General features: G+C 36.8%; 1 long non-coding RNA gene across 2 annotated transcripts in view; it reads right to left on the bottom strand.

Moving 5' to 3' along the window:
* The window catches only part of LOC140341983 (uncharacterized), a 92,733-nt gene that overhangs the window by 26,869 nt on the left and 44,570 nt on the right, over positions 1-21,294 (bottom strand). For both annotated transcript variants that reach the window (XR_011922967.1, XR_011922966.1), the window contains exons 3-4: positions 406-442; positions 201-320 (exon numbers count right to left, since the gene is read on the bottom strand). This is a non-coding gene — a long non-coding RNA (uncharacterized lncRNA). The remainder of the gene's footprint in view (positions 1-200; positions 321-405; positions 443-21,294) is intronic.

Consider the following 21,294-nt stretch of genomic DNA (forward strand, 5'->3'; position numbering starts at 1 on the left):
CAATGCTTGCCCCCAATGCATGCCAATCACAGGTATGCAAACTTAGCCATGCTATGGTGCTTTGGCGCACCATTGAAAATAAATGGTTTTCCTCATCACAGTGCATGTAAATGCACAACTTTGTATCTTTGTCTGATGATTGTTGCTTTTCTTTGTTTTGGTATATGACACTATTGGGATGTTTTTTAACTTCTTTTTACCTGATGGACAGTTGTAAGGGTAGAAGATGTTGTTTGCTGCTGAAGATCTTTCCAGAAAGGTCAACTGGAGGTAGGCATCTCAAGTTACTACCTTTTGGCTTCACCTCTTTTAATACTTTCCTGTAAAAAATACAAATACCCATGCTAATTTTAGACCTTTATTGACTTTGTTGAGATATGTTTTTTACCAAGCAAAGTAGCCTACCATTCATTGGATATTGGAAGTAGCAGGTGCAACAGACCTAAATGCAGAGAGAGAAGAAGTGTCAGCAGGTAGCACTATTAGCAACAACAATAAAAACCACAGCTAAAGCATATTACGGTAAACAGATACTAAATGAAAGTACTAATTTAATAAATGGTATCCACAGGTTAGTTCTTTGTGATCAATTAATTTTACCAAACATGAACCAATATTTACTGCTTGGGATCAGGCAGATGTCCATAATCCATGGAATTCTTACTTCTAAACATGTTGTTGTTAGACCTGGAACCCAAAATAGATTTTGACTATAAGGTTTAGAACTACCTGTGACCACCCCTCGCAACTGTAACTTCATTAGTGGATTAGTAGATACTTATAAACCTTCAGTCCAGCAGGAAACATACAGCAGACTTCATGGTGTCTAATAGCAATATGATTTTATTGACACTACTGACATTAAAAAAAAATTTAATAGAAAATATCTAGTAGAGTAAATTATTGAAGTAATCTTATAGTTAATTTGTACAACCTCAATTGTTCCCAAGTCAACAGAAATACCACTAAGTCATGTTGTCACAACATTAATTAACTTATATACTATATAGAGGAAGGTAGTTTTACAAGTGTCAGTATGGATCAATTCATTTATTAATTATTTCATAAAAAATTTTGATTGCATGGCCATTCATCTGTAGTCTCCAGCAACAGGGCCCTTTTTCTGCTTTTGACTCTATACAATATGTTGGGTTCTATTTTCTTAAAGCTTTCCAAGACAGGAGACTATTATGGGAGAGCTTAAGTGACCCAGCAAACCTGGAATGGATCAGGTCCTTTGAAAACTAATAGTAAACGACTTTTAAGAAATCCATTCCAGCATGCTGGATCATCCTGATTTCCCTATAATAGTCTCTCTTCTCTAGTTTTGAAGAGCTTTAATACATCAGGCTCATTGTGTTGAACACCATATGGTGTCATATTAGAGTCATGTGGAAAAACTGTGTTACTTGTTGGTTAAAGTAGATCTAAACAAAAGCTTTAACATATTAACAATTACAAAAGTTATACATTGTGATTCTGTCATAGAGTTGTTCAGGTACTTTCTAATACAGGCTGATATATGTCTTGTAGTTATATTCCTATGTTGTCTCCGTGGCACATGAGCCCCCAGCTGAGACTGTATGCAGCCTTGGCAACACAAATTGCATAGGTACAATACAAAGCTGTTACCATCAGGAAGCCTTTCCACTGCAATGATTTGCAGCTAATGTGCGAGCAAGTGAAAGAGAAAACTTTTTGAAAATGACCATCAGTATTTTTTAACTATTTAGTTCCTTTTATTAGTTTGCCAGGGGCAGAAGTAGTGACTTACTATTGCTCCCTTTGCATTCCCACTGTCACGCTTGGAGGGACGGAGCCTCTTTGGGGTGCTATAGCCTGCACAATCATGGTGTGAGCCCTGAGAAGGGCTAAGGTGCAGAATCTATGCAGTAACCACATTTTCTCCAGAGTTTCTAGTGGTAAGGATGCTGCACTGCAGGCTGCTGCCAGGTTGCCGTCCATGGGCAGAACAGAGTGTGGTACTGAATCATTAGGCAGTAGAGTGATCAAGGATGGCTGGGGTCGAGGCAGGCAGCAAGCAGGAGAGGTCAGGAGCAAAGCCAGAGGTCAAGAACCAGAAATACAGCAAATAGACACTGGTGACACAGGGGTCACCGCAGACACAGGAGATGCAGGAAGAGACAGAAGGCACAGGTGACATGGGAGACACAGGGGTCACTGAAGACACAGGGTAACAGTGGAACAGCACAAGAGAAACACACAATAAACAGGCAAGTGTACAGGAAATGCTCAGCAGAGCAGAGTGGCATGGCATTAGTGGAGACATTGTACGAATGCTAAATGCTGTGTCTGAGCTAGCTAAATAGCCAAGGGCTATTAAGAGGCTATTTCCTGATTTGCTGGTGGCAGGGGCAATACTGATAAAGCTCAGGAGAAGAACTGCCCACATGTGAAACCCACACCACCTTTTTGAGCACAATAAACAAAAAACAAGCCACACAAAAGGCTGTGTGGCAAAAAAAGTACAGATTTCAGAGAAAAAATCTTGGCAGACTTTTTGCCATGTTATAAAAGTATCTAAGTGGTAAAAACATCTTTACAAGTTTCTTAAGAACAACACCATACTTTTAAGGCAATAGCAATTTGGGTCAATGAAGTATTGACAAGTGTTCTATGGAACTTATGGGGAAGAATCTTTCTTTACCCAAATCATTAGGATAATGTTCAGTTTCTCCATGTTCTACTTTCCAAATTCTTTACAAAGAATTTTATCAAGCAATAAAGTGATCCAGTTTTATTCATTTTTGGCACTCAAGACGGCACCTTATCCTGGTGTCAATTTTCTCATTGGACCAGTGCTGAGGGAATGTGGAAGTTGCACCTTTCAAAAATACTATGTATCTAGCTTTTATGATCATTTTTTCTTTCTGCCAATATCTACCAAATGTGAGATCAGTGCATGTCAGATGAACATCTCATGGGAATGTCATTAGAAGCTTATCTTAGGTGCTAAAGGTAACCATAGAGAATGAGAGGAAATGTCCTATCTCACAATTTTCTTTAGACTTGTAGGTTCTACATTCATACTGTTTATATTTCAATTTTCTTACATGTTTGCAGGAACACCAATTTTACTTCTATATGATAGAAAAGTTCACACAGTGCAGCCAATTTGTTTTGGTTGTCATAGTAACTGCAATCCATGCACTCCATACCTCTCAATAATTCAGATACCCAAAGAGAAATACTATAGTGTTGAAATAAATCATATTAGAATCTGTTGGACAACAGCTAAACGCATACTATGCATGGAGTTTAAAGGACACAAATTGATGTAAAAGACATATATGACATAAAGACATATACATAAATGCATATATTATAAATCTAAATTAGGAGTGAGGTATAAAATAAAAACTCAATATACTGTTTTACAATATACGCTTTTAAATGTATTTTATGCTAAGAAGTGAGTGGGGCATTTTTTGGCTTTCTCCTGAAATGGCCCTAAGTGTGTAAAGTTTAAAATAAACTCTGAGCTGTTTCAGGGACAAATTTTAAGGGCGTGAGGTTCTTGGTAAAACACCAAGTGCTATATAAACATAAAAATAACATAACTTGATGTAATACTATAATAGTAACAGGATCTTTGAGGCTAAAAAAGGATCATATTGAACGAATAGCCTGGAGTCGAGGGACAAAATGCCTGTAGGTGAAAGCTAGCATGACAGGGGGCTCAGGGAAAGAGCAAGGAAAATGTTAATGAGGGATTGTTGAATTGAAGAAAAGGTCAGAGGCAGGGGTTGGTTAAGAAAGGAAAAGGGTTAAGAGGTGAAAAGTTATAAAGTAGAGAGGACAGGAAAGAGAGGTCCCTTAGGAACAAAATTCCTGCAAGGAAAAAGTTGTCAGCGCTTGGTGGTGTTTTGTGTTGATTTGGGGCAGTTACGGATCCTCGAGAGCAGTGTTTTTTGGGTTATCTTGTATTGTAATCGGGACCCATCAGAGAATATGATGTCTTAAAAATGGTTCCCTAAGTAGTGTGATACAGCTAGGAACAGTTGGGCTAAGATTGTAGCAGACCCCATAGTTGTTATTGGTGATGGGATCAATACTTTTGTAGACCTGTAACTTTGTGGGAGGTGTTAAATATTGAGGTTATGGGGAAGGTTGGCACATTGTAATTCTGTTAGGCAACTTTTACAACTCATGGTTATTGAAGGATTGTTTTTTATATGCTGCTTGCTGGTTTTAAAATTGTTTGTCAATAAACAGTAGCTTGGACCATTGAACCCACATAATTAAGTCATTTATTGCTGTATGAAATGGATTTAGTGTAAAATATACCAAATCACCTCCTCTAGCTTTGAATAGGCTGCATACCTTCATGAATGTATGGTAACAAATAAAGAATGAAGAAAGTAGGGTATTTTAAATGCAGCAGTGTATTAAACATCAAATAAAGACAAAAACATATACATTGTTACATCACAATGGGTATATATACATATAATCAAACATATATACCAATTGTGATGTAACAATTACAGTAACCATTTATTGCTGTAATTTAGGTGGAGAAGTTAAAAGGGCAATTGGAGTCGGGTGATGGACAGGTGTTTTTTTTATGTGGTAATGGGCTGATGATCTCTGAGCTCCCCTGGTCATAAAGTTTAAGCTTTTATAATGCTGGGTTTGGGCTCAACAGAGGTAAATTGTAAAAACTATAAATTTTGCCTTAGTATAGCAAAACAACTCCTTTTACTATCTGAAGGTCAGTTGTAGGTATAGAAAAAAAGTCAGTTGTTATAGTTCCAATCAGTCCTTACTGGACATGGTATAATTAAGGAATATCCAAGGTGCATTGGGAGCTCATAAACCCTTCTTATAATGTTGGAAAAAATATATAGAAGCTGGATCAGAGCAGGTTTCTTTGAATAATTATTATGCAATTTTAGCAGATATACCTAGCAAAGTCTTGGATATACAATGAACTTGTGGTGTTTTTGTTTTTCTGCTATATCTACTGACAAAGGTCCAATGCCCTATACAGGCCCATTGATTTCGAGGAAGACTCAAAACCTAAGTGCACCTCAGCATATCAGAATCCAGCACCCCACCAGTTCTGTGGCATTAGGTGTCTCAGTTTCTTGGGTCACAATATTTCTCTCTTAGCCTTCAGTAATAAAAACCCTGGATAGTATTAGTTTCAGGAGCATTATCCAGTGCTTTTTTAAAATTCCATCATTGCTTTTGCAAATGTTATCTAATTTGGTAAATCATTCAACAGCTGAAGCACTAACTGTAAAGAATGACTTCATAAATGGACAGATAAAAAAATATTTCTTCCATATGCTGTTTGTGTCCTGATTTTCTATGAACAGTTCCTGGTAATGAAAATACATTTACCAAAGTTTTATACTTTGGGAATTAAGTTGCCTCTAGAGCACCTTTTCTCCATGCTGAACATATTATTTGTAATCTATCACTGAAAAAAGAGTTTCCAACTCTTAAACTTATTTTTCGGACACTCTTCATGTGTTTTTAACGTGGTTCCAAAAGTGAACCCTATCATGTAGATGTGGCTCAAAGGAGATGTATACGGAAGGCCTTACACCTTTTAAGCTTTCTGTTTAGCTTAGAGGCTGTCAGATTCGATTTGAACATCATTTGGGCCAAAGAGAATATCTAAAATTAAGTTGAATATCTCCTTTTAGATTCAACGCCTAGGACAATAACAGGTATATTGGACCTGTCATGGTCCACCAGCTGAATACGCTGAGCTCTACACTATACCTACCATCGACAGGTGTAGTGTACCACATCTAGGGCCTAGTAAACACAGCTAAGAAACTAACACTAACATGGACAAGATGGTCTGTCAGAGGGAAAGCTTAATTTGTCAGAGATCAGGTCTGAGCAGGGTCAGGGTAGGGTTATGCCTGCCATGTCCAATGGAAAACACAACAGGAATACATAGGATGCCCAGGTGCTCCCACTCCAGGCTCACTGGAAGACAGGGTAGAAGCAACAGGCTTCTAGCAGTAACTGATTACTATCACTAACTAGGAGAAAAATATAAATAATTTACATCAGCAGAAAGCAGGATATCATTGAGTATTACTTGGGTGTTCTGTATTTCTTTAGACAGACATACATGCAGTTCTTTATATAATATTAATTGCTTTGCCTGATGCAGATCAAAGTATGCTAAATCAGAAACCCAAAGCAATCTTGCACCCTGAGCAAAAATTTGATGAGTTTAACTAAATACGGGCAATTAGTAAACAGGATGATTAAATGACACTTCCAATGGTGTTGATTACTTATTTGCAACTTTACTCCTTCTTGATATAACATAGGAAGAACTATTTTCTGTTTTTTTTCACTTTATGACTCGTTTTTCAATATAAGATGCCCCAAACAGAGAGTTACTAAAAGTTTGCAGATTTTCAAATAGCATTTTTTTAAATGTTTACCTCTTTCTAAAGTCTTCAGGGTTATGATATGATGAATAGGGTCCTCTTCCTATCATCATGAGGTAAGAGAACCCTCATAAAATATATAAAGCACAGCTAACCTGATAATGCTAACCATCACTCCATGTAAGTGAAGGTTGCAATTTTAGGGTAGTCTATAACACCTTGCACTTATAGTATGCTCCAAGTCTAGGATGTCTATCAACCTGGAGGACTTAGAACATCTTGTGATAGTGTATTTGTGATGAGTATTGCCTGAGCTGTTTTTTTACATTCAATGTTAAAAATAGTATTAAAAAATGGTTCCTAGTTGGCTGGTAAAGTATTGTAACAAAAGCGATTTGGCAAAGGAGTCCTTTGTGAGTTTTATTCAGTTAACTACAGTTCCAAAATGTGGGCAGACATGTGTGTTTGATTTCTGGACCGGCAATCTGTAAAAGGACAATTCGTAATATACATTTTTTTAATGAGGTACTACTGAATTAAGGGGAAAGCTTCTCTTAAATGTCTCATGAAGAAGGTATGCATGCAACTAGACTAACTAATACCTAACTACCACCTCCCTCTAGACTTAGTACGAGGAGGTATTACTTTTTTGGATATATGTATTGGGGCCGGGGGTCTGTCATAGATTTAGGTCTACAATAAGTCAAATGATCCTTTTACATCCAGAAGTAAGGGAAAATTTTGTAATCTTTGGCCTGGGGGATACCTCTACTAAGCAACCCTTGGTACTCAGTCGCCAATGGTAGGGAAAAGAATTCAATGTGTCATGTGCCATGCTGCGTGTCCTTAAAACATCAGCTTCTTTGCATTTGGTGGCATGACATCCCAGAGCTGTAAAGGCAATCAAGGACTTCCCTTTGTTGTATGCAATATGTTGTAATCACATCTAATCAATGATCACCATGTGTCATAAATTATTGGTCCTGCTGAAATATCTGAATCATGACAATCACGGCCGCAACCATATTAGTACTGGCAAGGGGGCAAATATCTTCTTTCCTCCTAGTCCAGGCTTTTTTTCTAGGTTGGCTATTTAAAAAAAATCCCGTCTCTGCCAAACTGACAATAGTATGATCAATATAAATTTGAGAAACAATGGTGCATCCCATGCATGTAAGTAGAAGTTATAGGATGTTCATTTGTTGGTACCACATTTGTTTTAAAAACAATAACCTATTACCCAAACAGCTAGCTGCATGTTGTTGAACAATCTGATCTGTCCTACTGGATATTTTGATAATTTAATGTTTATTCATTGTGAGCCAATACATGTGTTAAGAGGAGGGGACCCAAGTTCTTTACCATTCTGTTTGATTGACTTCTGCAACCTTTTCTTGACACCGCTTTAACCTACCACCACTGAAGTCATAATATTCATTTTTATTTTGTTTGGCTCAATAATGTAGGGGGAGGACTAATGTGCCTAAGCTTGGCTTTCTGTTTGACTGGCAGCCATTTTAAGCTCCCTCTCATTTACCAATGCTTTTAAGATGTTCAGACTATGTAAACATCTCCAGGCAATGCCGCCAGAAAATACAAGGCTAAGGGAGGGGGATTAATTTGAAGAAACCCACCTCCATGCCATCAAAGTCAGGGAAGTAAAACTCATTTCCAGCCTCTCTAGAGAAAGGCTTCTTTAATCTGTTACCATGGCAACCCCAGGCTTTTCAACATATTATCCGTGATATGTTTGTGCTTCCACATTCGGAGGGACTTTCTTTCCCCTGATCTATTTACAGAAAAGGACCGAAGAACTGCGTCTTCCTGTTCAAGGGAAGGAGGGAGGTCCTTTATTAGTCTTTTGTGTCAGTCAGTACCTACTAAATGTGATTTACCATGTACAGTTGAGACATAAAAAACAAATTTCCAATCTTTCACTACTGCTCCTGAGATAGCCAGTGTAAAATTGTCACGAAGATGGGACTGACAGTTTTAAACACAAAAACTTTCCATTTTATTCAGAAGGGGGTTGGGGAACAGTTTTTTTTATTGCTTGAAAGCCCTCCACCAATTAGCATGAAGCCTATTGGGTTACTGTAGTAAATACCTCTAATGGTTAAAGTGCTGGATGTCACTGGCCATATGCCAATTGTAATTAGTAATATTATTGTTACCAATTAATTGGTCTGGCTGCCAAAGCCTTTTCAGCCCAAGATTGGACTAGGTATCATAGAGAAAAAAAGGAAAGCAGAGTAGGCTTTTTTAAAGACACTAGGAGAATTATTATGTAGAAAATCACTAGAATTTTTATTTAAGTACAAAACCTTTAAAACATTGAAATAGTAATCAATATACACACAGTGAAATTATTATCTTTCTATACTAATTTTGATCAGTAGGGAAAGTCACAAACTTGCGTTCACACATTAGAGGGCGGGGTACCAACCCAACGCGTTTCGCCCGTGAGGGCTTCCTCAGGGAATACAGAGACCCCGAAATTGCAGTAATGATATAATTACAGTCATAGTTTAAGTAAATGTATATTATACAAAGTAGTAATGGGAAGAAAGATACAGCAATTCCAGCGACACTTAGAACAAATAAATCACTTACAATAGGGAGTACAGTAGGGACCCTTATCCCAATTGTAAGTGATTTAATGGTTCTAAGTGTTGTAGGAACTGCTGTATCTTTCATCCCATTACTACTTTGTATATTATACACGTACTTAAACTATGACTGTAATTATATCATTACTGCAATTTTAGGGTCTCTGTATCCCCTGAGGAAGCCAGTGTTAAGGAACTATTTTTTTCATTAAAGTTAGTGTCTTATTAGTTAGTCTTTGTTAAAAGTTTCTGAGCATGCAGACTAGTCACTGTCCACAATGGTCCATTAGATATGTAGAATTGAGGAGTTTACATAAGTATAACTAAACAGAAAGAAAGGATGGTCTTCCTGATCTTAGGCTATAAGAAGGAGTCAGATAGCAATGGATTTCTTGAGTTCTTTTAGAATGAGTTGTATGACCTAGCTACAGAAGAATAATAAGAAGAATCAATTCACCCCTTCCCGATACTAAGCCCTACTGCCCATTTTTTAAAAATCAATAGCGAGAGATTCTACTGCCCACTGGACTTCTGATGTTTTACAACTAAATCATAAGGGTCTGGCTTGACGAGAGAAGATGTTGGGCATAATCTTGACTTGAGAAGAAAGTACAGTTATATATATAGTCTCAACTTAGGAATCAAGAGGCTTCACAGAAACAAAGGTATTTATTTGACCACTAACATGAGTATTTGTAGGCAACAAAAGGAGCATGAAGTTTAGCGCTGTTACCCTAAAATTTGTTTAACTGGGTCAGATAATTTTATTGTTGTAGGAAGCATTGTGTATAACCACAACTGTGCAATTTGACTGTTAGACGCATATCTGGTTGGCAATCCTACTCCGAAAACCCTGATTACTCCCTCGGATATAGTCACTTGCAGCAGCAAAGATTCTTGTGAATGTTTGCTGCCAGGACCAACCCTTGCTATGGCCCTGAATCTGCTTGTCTTAAGCTTTGGATACCATGTTTGAAGGACTCTTAACCTGTGTTTGACACTTGGCTCTGTTGCCAGAACTTGTCCCTGCTGAGTTTTCTGTACTGTGTAATCTGTGGACCCCCTGGTAACTGACACTGGGCTGTCTTTCTGTTGTGTCCCCTGTCCTGCTCTTGTTGGCTCCTAGTCTGCTGTATGTAAGTCCTTTGCAGACACTATCTTTTTTCACATCAAAGTCCTGGGACCTAGTGTGTGCTAGGATGGTGCAACTAGTCTCCCAAGACTGGGCGGAGACTTGCTATTGGTGAAGAGTGTGAGGTTAGAGTGGGGGATTGGCACCTGATAAGCACTGGTGCTGGACCTGACCTTACATTGGCATATGGTAAATTTGTGGCTAGTAATTCATAGGGCACTAAAGCACAATCATTTTTTTACCGGCATCCACAACAAATAAAATGGGGAAGGAAACCTTTTGTGGGTGCCAGTTATGGATATCATCAGTTAAAAAATAGAATGGTCTATGCTTTTCATCCAAAGCCAGCATCTAAAGCTTGACTTTCTCTCAAAGAAGAAGCATCCTAACAATTTTGATGTAATTTACAGGGAACCATTTTTAAACTTGCTTGAAAGCATCATGAAAAATCTTTAAACTTTTCATTCCCTTTGTGATTCCTTCATTAGATTGCATATACTGAAGATTTGCATTTTAGATGTTCTTATATAGTAAATATGAGATTTAATCAGCAGAACAAAAATAGATAGCGAGTGAAAAAAGAGCAACTTGCCAAGATATATATTTAGGATGTAAATCTCAACAGTGCTTCTACTACAATTTGCCTTTTATTTGCATTTTTATAAAATCTTCTATGATAAATACAAGATTAAATTATCAGTACAAAAAAAAAAAAAAAAGATACAAAACACAAAATAAAGAAAGAACACAATTTTGCAGAATATATTAAACATTAGTGTGCCTGGTAACTGTCCTTTTACTATGGGTGGTAAAAATATTAATTTGCTGCATAGTACATTCAGTAATACATTGCAGAGGAGGGACAGCAGCTCTAACACCCTGTATTACTTCCAGCCTAATGACTCTGGAACAATTACATTTAATATTCCCTTTGAATCTGATTTTTTTTTTAAATAAATCAATTAATTCTTAATTCGCAATTTAGTTCTTCTGGGCCATTAATTCTTTTCCTCATTAGGCATTTTAATCATTTCTCTAACCAATGTCTAAAGTTTTTTTTTTCTATGTAGCCCTAAAACACAAAAGATACAAGTTGTTTTTCATTTTTTTTCCTTCTGTGTTTTCATTTCATGCACTACCAGCATCTCATAATTACAATTCTGTTCAGGGCTTCATGAGTTCTATGAAGATATGTTATATATTCAGCAATGGACTTTGAATATCAATGTATATTTTAAGGGGACATGGTGCTGTAAAAAAAATAAAAAAATAAAAGCAAAAACATAATCAAAGCTACTCGTTAGTACTAACTTGCTTCACTAGAAATTAATGCTACTGATAATGCCTGTGAACAACATATATATATGCAGGAGGAGGCTGTTTTTAGATGGCTGAAGACAAAACCCAAAAGTCATTCAAAAATGCAACAAATGAAAATGTACTTATGAGACCAATATAAAACTGCATAGGCTCAGGTAAAAGTTAAAAGGTACCCCAGTGTGTAATATTTGAAATAAGTATGGATCGTGGGCAGAAAATTTCAACTATTTGTGTTAAAAGAAAAATTATGCCTGTCTATCTGAAAAGTCCAGCCATCCATTTATAGTAAGAGTTACTCTCTTCTGCTGGAGAAACTTTTAAAAGGAGACTCAATACTGTCGAACTTGCCATTTGAGGCTATACTGGAAAATGCTCTTTATCCAGAGTCCTGTATTTTTTAAAAATATTTCCCTTTCCCATTTCCATTTTAATACATAGGAATCCTCTTGGACAAGAAACATGTATTAAATCCTATGGGTTGGTAGAAAACACTGTATACAATGACAATTTTACATATTAGAAAACATACTCACTGCAGTGGTTGAGTACTCACACAATTTTTCTAGCAAGATCCCAGGAATGCTGTGTACCCCAAATCCCACAGGAGATGACACTTCTGCACTAATAATGGCCTACCTAACTATAAGTGCATATATATATAAATGTATAAATCCTACCAAATACCTGGATAGGTCTTGTCAGTTCTTATTCACAAGCCTGTAGCTTTTGTTATGTCTTGTGCATTACAAAGTACCTGGATTTTGTACCTGGATTGGCGTAAAGGATCCTAATATTTTACGTTGGCATTCTAGATAAGAAAAAAAATACTTTTTGCATTCATGTACTGTATTCAATATTTTATTATTTACAGATTGCTTGAGAGAATCACATATGGTGGCATTCCCACCTCCAACATTCCTCTGGATCAAAATCACTAGAATGCCCTCTGTAATGCTTATTAAAAATGTATGCAACTTCCTTCTCAGTCCTTCTCTTAAGGAACAAATACCTAAGCTTAGACAATTTATAGCAATGGCTGCAAAAATTCATTTAAACAACCATGAGAAGAAAACCTGCCGTCTTCTTCGACGCTGTCAAAAATTGAATTAACTTGATGATAACCAAAAAGATAAACTCTAATACATCTGATTCTACAGTTGTTGTTTATAAAAGTTTGGCAGCCAATATTGATTACGGTTTTGCTCAAGGCTTCTATCCTTCTTTAGAAATCTGATTTGAACTGAGTTTCAGAGGCAAATTTAACCCATATTATACAAAGTGGTTAGGGTTACAGCCAGGCTGTATTCATGTATTTGATTGTAGATGGTGCTTTCATCACCCCTTACTAAGGGGCATTTCAGCATGTTTACGATTGTACCAGTATATATATATGTATATAGGCCAGAAGTGTTGCAATGTAATTTGGAAAATCTACAATTTATTAGATTTTAAACCTCAAGTAAACACATATATATCATCCAACATTTACAAAGTGTTCTGTAACACAGGAATTAGCTCATTTACATAAATAGGGACTTGCAGTTTTCATGCACTTTAAGACACAGCAAACGGTATGGATAAAAAATTGTTCAGAATGAGCGAAACATAAAAGTTTTTTTGTGGACATATCCCCTCGCTGTCCCGGAAACAAATACATAAGTGAAAAGAAATCTTTTCAAAGTTTTAAAATATAATATCTGTTTTGACATCTATTAACCATCTATTTCTATTCCAGTGACATGTTAAATGTTGAATTTCTCATCCCTTTCTTATGGTTCATTCTCCTGCAATAAAATCTAAGAGGAGTTTTGAAAACTTCCAGACTCTATAATTCATATGTTAGGGACACCTCCCAAATGCCTAAACATGAAGGTGATAACTTCATGGCTCTATAAATGATTCACTTGCAGATTTTTTTTCCCTTTTAATTTGCTTTATTTTTTTCACTTACAGTTTCGCTTACAGGCTTAATCACATTAGTGCATGACATTACCACATACATTTTTTAATGAATGCATTATTGTAATGTACAAGGCATGTGCTGGTTTGCTAGGTTGTTATTTATAAAGACATGTCAAATGCACTCTCTTAACGCACTGCAGGGTAACACATGGCCATGTGATTTAAAAATAAAATGGAGCATGCACTACACTTGTGTGTGATGTGCTGCATTTGTCCAGCCATTCAGATGAAGGGCTAAAACACCCCACATACCTATAGTTTGGAACAAGCCAGTATACATTTTTTACTTACATTGCAAAGTAAGGATAGTTGTGCAACCTAAATAAAGTTATATTGCATATAAAGATATTTAATAGTTATATAAAGCTATACTGCAACTTTTTGTAATAATTTAATAACATTATATAAAGCTATATTGCAACTTTTTGTAATTTTTTTTTCTTTCCTCCTAGAAATCTTGACAATTGGCACAGTGTAGATTGAGGTGCAGAGTCTAAGGCCCTGATTTATTAAAGCTTTCCAAGGCTGGAGAGGATACACTTTCATCAGTGAAGCTGGGTGATCCAGCAAACTTGTAATGATCTGGTCCAGGATTCAAAACAATTCTAGCAATTGACTTTGAAAAACTTAATTCCAGGTTTGCTGGATCACCCAGCTTCACTGATGAAAGTGTATCCTCTCCAGCCTTGGAGAGCTTTAATCAATCAGGCTTTAAGTATCAGTTTGGTTTTCTCCAGAACCTCTGGTGGTGAGGATGTCACTCTGCTAACAGATACTAAGTTGCGGTCTTCAAATACACCTGAACAGAGCCAGCAAAGGGAAATGGACCCAGTAGCTTGTGTAGGAAATTAAACCATAGATCAGATGAGATGGATAAGAGGTAAAAGCCTAGCCTGGCCAAGGGCCAGGACTCAGGAAGACAGCTGATCTGTAAACCAACACCTAGCACAGAGGGCAGGGAGCAGCAGCCCTAAATAAACACACAAGTGCTGACACCTGTGTAAGTCCACCCAGGCAGGTCCCCTCCCATTGGTTGGAGGTATTTCAGCTCCTGTGGTGAGTGGTGGTATTGCAGGTGGTAATTAATCATTCCATCACCTGGCTCTACTTCCCCAAGTGCATGGTGCACAATGTGCAGGCCTGATAGTTCAATAGATGAAGATTAAAAAATACAATGGTTGCTCTTCAAATAAAAAGTAATATCTGATAAAAATAAAAGACTGAACTGTAGGAGAACTTAATAGAACATTATACAATTGAATGTCCTATTTTTAAAGCATTTTGCTGTCAATTCTCCACTGGCAATTTTATATATTTGATGTGATGTTATTTACCATTAACATTGAACTCCAGACAAGAAGTCATTATGTGATTTCTTTCTCTGTGTAGAACATCAATTTTTTTCATTCTGAATTGTTAGTCTTAAAAAAGCGGGCTTGCAGTTTTACAGGGTAGAACAGCTCCTGCGGTACTTTCACATCAGTGCTCCATGTATGATAGATATGTGTGCCAATGTCCTGTACCCTCTCCCTATCTATTCTCAGTCATTCACAAAGTGTATGGTTGCAGCATCATCAGCTTAGAACGTATTTTGTGAATCGTCAAGTGATGCCATGATGATGAGGAATGTGTATTTCTAATTGGCAATAGTGACCAAATAATTAATCGTGTCTGTAAGGTTGTTGGTGACATCTACATATGGGCATACAAAAAAATGACAAAAAGAATAATCAAAGAGAGACTACCATATTTTTTATCTTTTTATTTGCAAGACATACCGTATTTTTCGGACTATAGGACGCTCCGGCCTATAAGACGCACCCAATTTTAAAGGAGAAAAACCTAGAAAAAAAAGATTCTGAACAAAATACTAAAAAATCACTCTGTGTCAATGTATCCCCTTCTAATCACTCTGACACAGAGTGATCAGAAGGGGATACATTGACACAGAGTGATTAGAAGGGGATACATTGACACAATGTATCCCCTTCTGATCACCCTGTGCCAAAAAGTCATACTCACCCGATCCCGCGATGCTGTGGGCTTCTTCTTCTCCTCGCTCTCCTCCTGGCTGCAGCGCGTGTCCCCTCCTCCTCTGAGCGAGGAGAAGCCGACACCCGTGCCCCCGCGATCCCATAAGCAGGCTGGATCAGCCTGGATCAGAAGAAGAAGCCCACAGCATCGCGGGATCGGGTGAGTATGATTTTTTTTAATTACCGGTATATTTAATATGTATTCGGTGTATAAGACGCACCCACTTTTCCCCCCCAGTTTTGGGGAAGAAAAAGTGCGTCTTATAGTCCGAAAAATACGGTAAATGTGCTGTTGTGTACTGACAGATAGATATGAGATGACCGTCCTTCGTTAACCTCATCTGTCTAACTTACAAACAACTGCCTTTTCATATTGTCTTTCCACCCGCTGTCTCTTGCACAAAGCCCGCTGCTATTTTTTCTATCCTATTTAATTATCCACTGTGATTTAAAGCATAATCCCTATTAAAGCAGCTGTGTGACCTTGAGAGGGCAATGTTTTAATAATGCATCAAGTCGAAAGAAAAAAATGGGGAGCCAGTCAAACAAAAGAAATGGCAACTGTCTATGTACTTTACATATTTTGTGCTGAACTAGCAAAATGTTGCTGTAAAATATAGGTCCATAGCAAACTTTATAAAAAGGGATAAAGTATGCTCAACACTGTCATGATAGCAAGCTGATGGGTATGCTAACGTCATTTTTCCCACCAAAACTTGCCTAATGTCCTTTTGGCTTTTTTTTTTTTGCCAATTTTTTAAAAAGGATCAAACACCTGAATTGCACAATTCTGCTATTCAGAACAGGCTGAATTGGAACTTTTCTGAATTTTCAAGACTGTTTGTTCATTTTCAACATCAAGTAAAAATCAATAATTGATGATGATAATGAAAGACTGTTCATTTAAATCTTGCCAAAGAACATGGAGCTTCTTATAAAAATAAGGCACTTTTTTTCATTAAAAGCTAAAATTAGTAATGAATAATGTGATTAAATGCTAGGCAAGGCTAAAGCAGAGAATAGAAAGGCTTCAACTTGACCATTTTATGTGCAGAAGTGATAGCATGATCTGTCTCATTTTGGGGTCAGTCCACTGGGGGAGAGCCTGGTCTTGGCACTAGTTGTGTTGGTTTTAAGTAAATGCAGAAATGAAAATGCATTGCTTTGGGAACCATAGTAAGTTATTCAATTCCATCCTGTCCTCTTTGAAATAAAGCCTTGTCTAACCAAAATGAAGTATGATGGTCCACCTTCTACATTAGGCTATGCAAGGTGAACCTAAAATTTTCAGTCTGCCCATAATATTACAGTTTTGGGCAAAATGGAGTGTATGAATCACCCAGTCTTTTTATATGTTTTGAATGCCACAAGCACCATTTGTATTTCTCCAACTGTTCCAGCAAATAGAAAGAAATCTAAGTCCGTTGAATGTCTCATTATTTGAAGAAAGTTAAGCCTTAAAGCCTTAAATGATCTCTTACTGTAGGCATAAATGTTGAGGAGATAAAACAAATTAAAACATACACTGCCAGGCCGAGAAAAGAAGTCAAACAATCTAAAATGTTGGACCAGGTTTAGCTTTGTTTGCAGCATGCATTTACTATGGTACCATTGCAATACACACTGTCACAACATTTATTTCCATCCTGGGTTGCATTCATTTATCTTTTACTGATGATGGATTGTTGTGTAAAGTCTTTTCAAACACATCCCAAAAATGTTCAATGGGATTAGAGGTCTGGACTTTATGGTGGCCATCTCTTGTGTAAAAATGATGTCCCATACTCCCTGAACCACTTTTTCAAAATCTGAGCTTGATTGATCCTAGCATTTTCAGATTGGAATATGCAAGTGTCATTAGGAAAAAAAAGTCCATCATTCTGACCAACTTTAATAACCCCAGACAAATGTCTAACACTATCCTACAGGACTTTTTTGGCCAAGCATTGCAGATTATCCATCAAATCAAAGACATGTAAGGCATGGGATGTGATAGGTCAGTTTGCTGCTTCCCTAGAGGATGTAGGTTTTCATGCACAGGGATCATGGTTGCTCTAAAAGGGACATTTTTCAGCATAAGATGTGTCTGCTTGGGTGCATACCTGCCATGCCCCTAGTTTCGCAAAGCAGGAAGAAATAAAATGCAGAAAAAAACTCAACTGTCTTTTCCTACCACTTATTTCCATAACTATCAGCTTTGCAAAATTTTTATTTTTGCAAAGTGCGTATTTGTCTTAGTTTAGCTTTGGTGCCATTCTAATAATTCTCCTCTTAGGTCCCAGTACAGTAATCATTTTTTAGTTGGATGTTTAAAATAGGGATTTATACATTGCTAATCTAAAGCATTGGATGAAGGTTTTGTGTAGTGTAATATTTTGGTTGTTAAACAGTGTCTTTTTATTTTAAAATGTCTATATCACACACCAGAAATAGGGACAACTATAGAGGAAGAAGGGAAAGAAGAATTTGGTGGGGACAGCCCTTAAAATGAGGGACAGTTGGGAACTGGGAATGTAACTGCTGGTTGCCAGCACTAATATTCCAATAGAATTTTACTTTAGTCACAAAGCTGCTTTGCGGAGCAATTAAAAAAAAACACCAGTTGGAATATGTACATGAGCTATGATTAAAATTGTTATAAAACTCATTATCAGCTGAAAAACATGGCACATTAAAAAAAACAAAACCAATATTTCTTTAAATGTTCTGTTACTGAAAAATATAAGCAAACCAGAGATGCAGTGAAGTGGTTAAACTCCAGTAGGTAACAGCTTCTTCTTCTCGCTTTGCCCTGTACAGTGTCCCTATAATTCATTTTCCTTCATAACTGTATTGTAAAACTTGGCATTTATGGCTGGTGCGAAATGAATATTAATAATGGGAGATGATCTGGTCCTCCTTCTTTGCTTACACAAATACCATTATGCTGACTACAGCATTTCTTGTGCTCTTCCCTCATTCACAATGATTACTCCTTTCCGCAGAGGAGAATTTACATTTCTCGTATGCAGTGTCACTTTCCCTTGTTGAATGCAGCACAGAAAATGTTGGCTGTTTAATCTTGAAAATAAGATATTAAAATGCCAAGCCTGCAACAGAGAACATCTTGATAATTGCTTTCTGTTTGTGTGTGTGATGCCAAGTAACCAGCATGCACGGGGCACCATTTTGCATAGGCTCCAGCTCATAGACTGAGACGTTAAAATGTTGGAAATCGGAACTGAAAAAATCATAAAAAAACATGTGCCATGCCATCAAAGAATATGTTCATTTTGTTGCTTATATTCCATTTAAAATTAAACATGGTTTATAGCTAGCAAGACTGCTTTGTAAAAAAGTAGTTTCCAGTGAAGATGTTTTGATATGCTTGGCACAAGGTAAATATTTTACAACAGATATCATGGCCAGGAAAGGGCTTTTCTAAAAGGCATTCCTAAACAAGTGCTCATTCTATAGTCAAAAAATGTTCTTTAAAACAGAATTACCAGCTAGTTTATTATACAATATAAAAATATGCCCATGCAAGGCTTTATCTCCCTATTGCCTATATTATTATCCTATCTGCCTTTGTTCCAAAGTAATGAAAACCACAAAGTCCTATATTTTACAAAAACAAAACACAGTTTCCTTTATTTTACAGCACATTAGTGTTTCAGGCAGCTATTATGAATGGTTAGGTCACACCCTGTACAGAGTAAAGAAAGGATATTAATATTGCCAGTTCATCTGCCCATGTCTTCCTGGATTGTTTACTTACCAAAAAGAAGCTTGTCTAATTCTCTCTATACTTTAAATAACCAATCACAGCAGGAAGCTGAGTATGGCATACTGCTGGTCCAGGCTTGAAGGAAAAGTGAAACCAAGACAATTTGACCATTTTAGGTAATTATTTGTAAGAAGGATTAAATTACTAGATGTAAGAGAGGTGGCAACACTAATGGAGCAGAAGAAAGTTTTAACTTTAGTTCTGCTTTAACTACATCTTCACTACATCTTTTAGTGTGGGATAGCCTCAGTGACAGTGTACCCTGAAAGCACACATTTTTAGACTTTTTTTTACAATTCACTTGTATATTAGCAGAAACTCATACTTTTGTTCATGAGTAGTAATAGGTCATTACGGACAGATAAAACAGTCAAGAAATTGTGGCATGCCAATTTCTATCAATAATTCAGGGACTGCACATGATACAATGAGCAATGTAAAAACTGGCCAGTAGCAGGATAGTTTTGATTAGGGAAAAAGGCACAGTGATTTTCTTCAAGAATTAAAAGAGTGCAGATGATAAAGAAATGTAAAACTGACCAGTTTTAATGAGCCAGTCTATGCCAAAATTTACTTGAAAAACAGGACAAGGCAGGTCTATCCATCCATGAAGCAAAGGTGAAACAGCATAAAATGACCCCGAACAGGACAGGGTGGGTGCAGTGAATGTAATATAATGTAAGGAAGTTTAGATGCAAGCTGTTCACACTTTTTTTTTTTTGTTTCAGCTACATACTGCAAACAAAAGGCAGCTCATGGAACAGATTTTACCAGCAAGTGAATACTGCACTTTGCAAACTCCACAATCAGGTGAAATACACTTGCTTTGGTTTGTACCTCTTTTATAGTGAGGTCTCATGTACCTTATCAGAAGTGGCAAATTTGTTCATAAATTTGCTCCAAAAACTCATGCTTTAGAAAAACCTAAAGAGAATAAAGCAGTGCATGTATTAAAAAAACATGAAAGTACTATAAATAAAATCAGGTAACATGACTCGACTTTACAGCTTTCTATTTCAAAAGATGTAGAATAGGAGAAGGAATCCCTGCCGCAGCTATAACTGGTAACATATAATGCAGTCACAGTCATGAGATTCCTTTCCAAATAACCAGGAAACCATGAACTATGCAATGCTAATATACAAGGAACATGTTCAATCAGCCTTTATGAGCAGAGTTGGAGAGGAGCTGGTGACTATAAAGGTTCCCCATCCATTGTACACTCCCAGTCCAGATGGCACCAGAAGTGGCAAAATAGCTGCTATTTTACTGTGCTGCCATTACTGCAGCTTAAAGGACTTGTAACCTAAAAGACTGCTGTGTAATGCTGGAATTATCATTAATGCATGCTTTCAACCAGTACAGTAAAAATATACAATTTTGGCTGCAGTTTTATTACATTGATTTAAAGACCTCATTATTTCTGGAACAAGTATGTAGATTAAAAGTTCTGACTTTGCTATAACGTCTCTAGAGTGATAATTTTTTTGCTAAATCCCTTTACAACCAAAGCTTATATTTTAAATGTAGTCAATATTCTAAACTCTAAACTACCACCATAGTCTCCTTTGTTTGTTCTCTTTCATTCTCCAAATCCATGTTTAGTTCACACCAGAAAGAGTTTTGATGGCATGCTATTTCCAGAATAACTTTCCCTGTGAAAATATAAAGTGCCTTGCTTGCAGAAGCTTTTGTAAAAAATGTATCTACTGTCATAAAAATATAATGACAATAACTGTTGACCTGTTTTGAAAATGATAGATGCCTGGCTGTCACTTTGATGTTCTGGCTTTGTTCAAGTCACAAACATAGAACAAGTATAGATGATTAAATGTTGGTACTAAAACCCTGGAATAAGAAAGACAATAAGACAACCATCAAGATGAGGTCAGCTAGTTTTGTCATATTTAATAGCTTTAAATGAAAACACAGGTTTAGTATTGGTCTTGCCACTGCATGGAATTGTTTTGGAAATTTGTCAACCATTACATACCAGGAGACATACAACGCCTTTGTTTCCTTTAAACCAAAGTTGTGCTATTCGTATTTGGGTAAAACTTTCCTTTATTACTCCAGCTCTCTAGTT

This window comes from Pyxicephalus adspersus, chromosome 12, assembly GCF_032062135.1.
Source record: "Pyxicephalus adspersus chromosome 12, UCB_Pads_2.0, whole genome shotgun sequence".
In the NCBI taxonomy this organism is placed as follows: domain Eukaryota; kingdom Metazoa; phylum Chordata; class Amphibia; order Anura; family Pyxicephalidae; genus Pyxicephalus; species Pyxicephalus adspersus.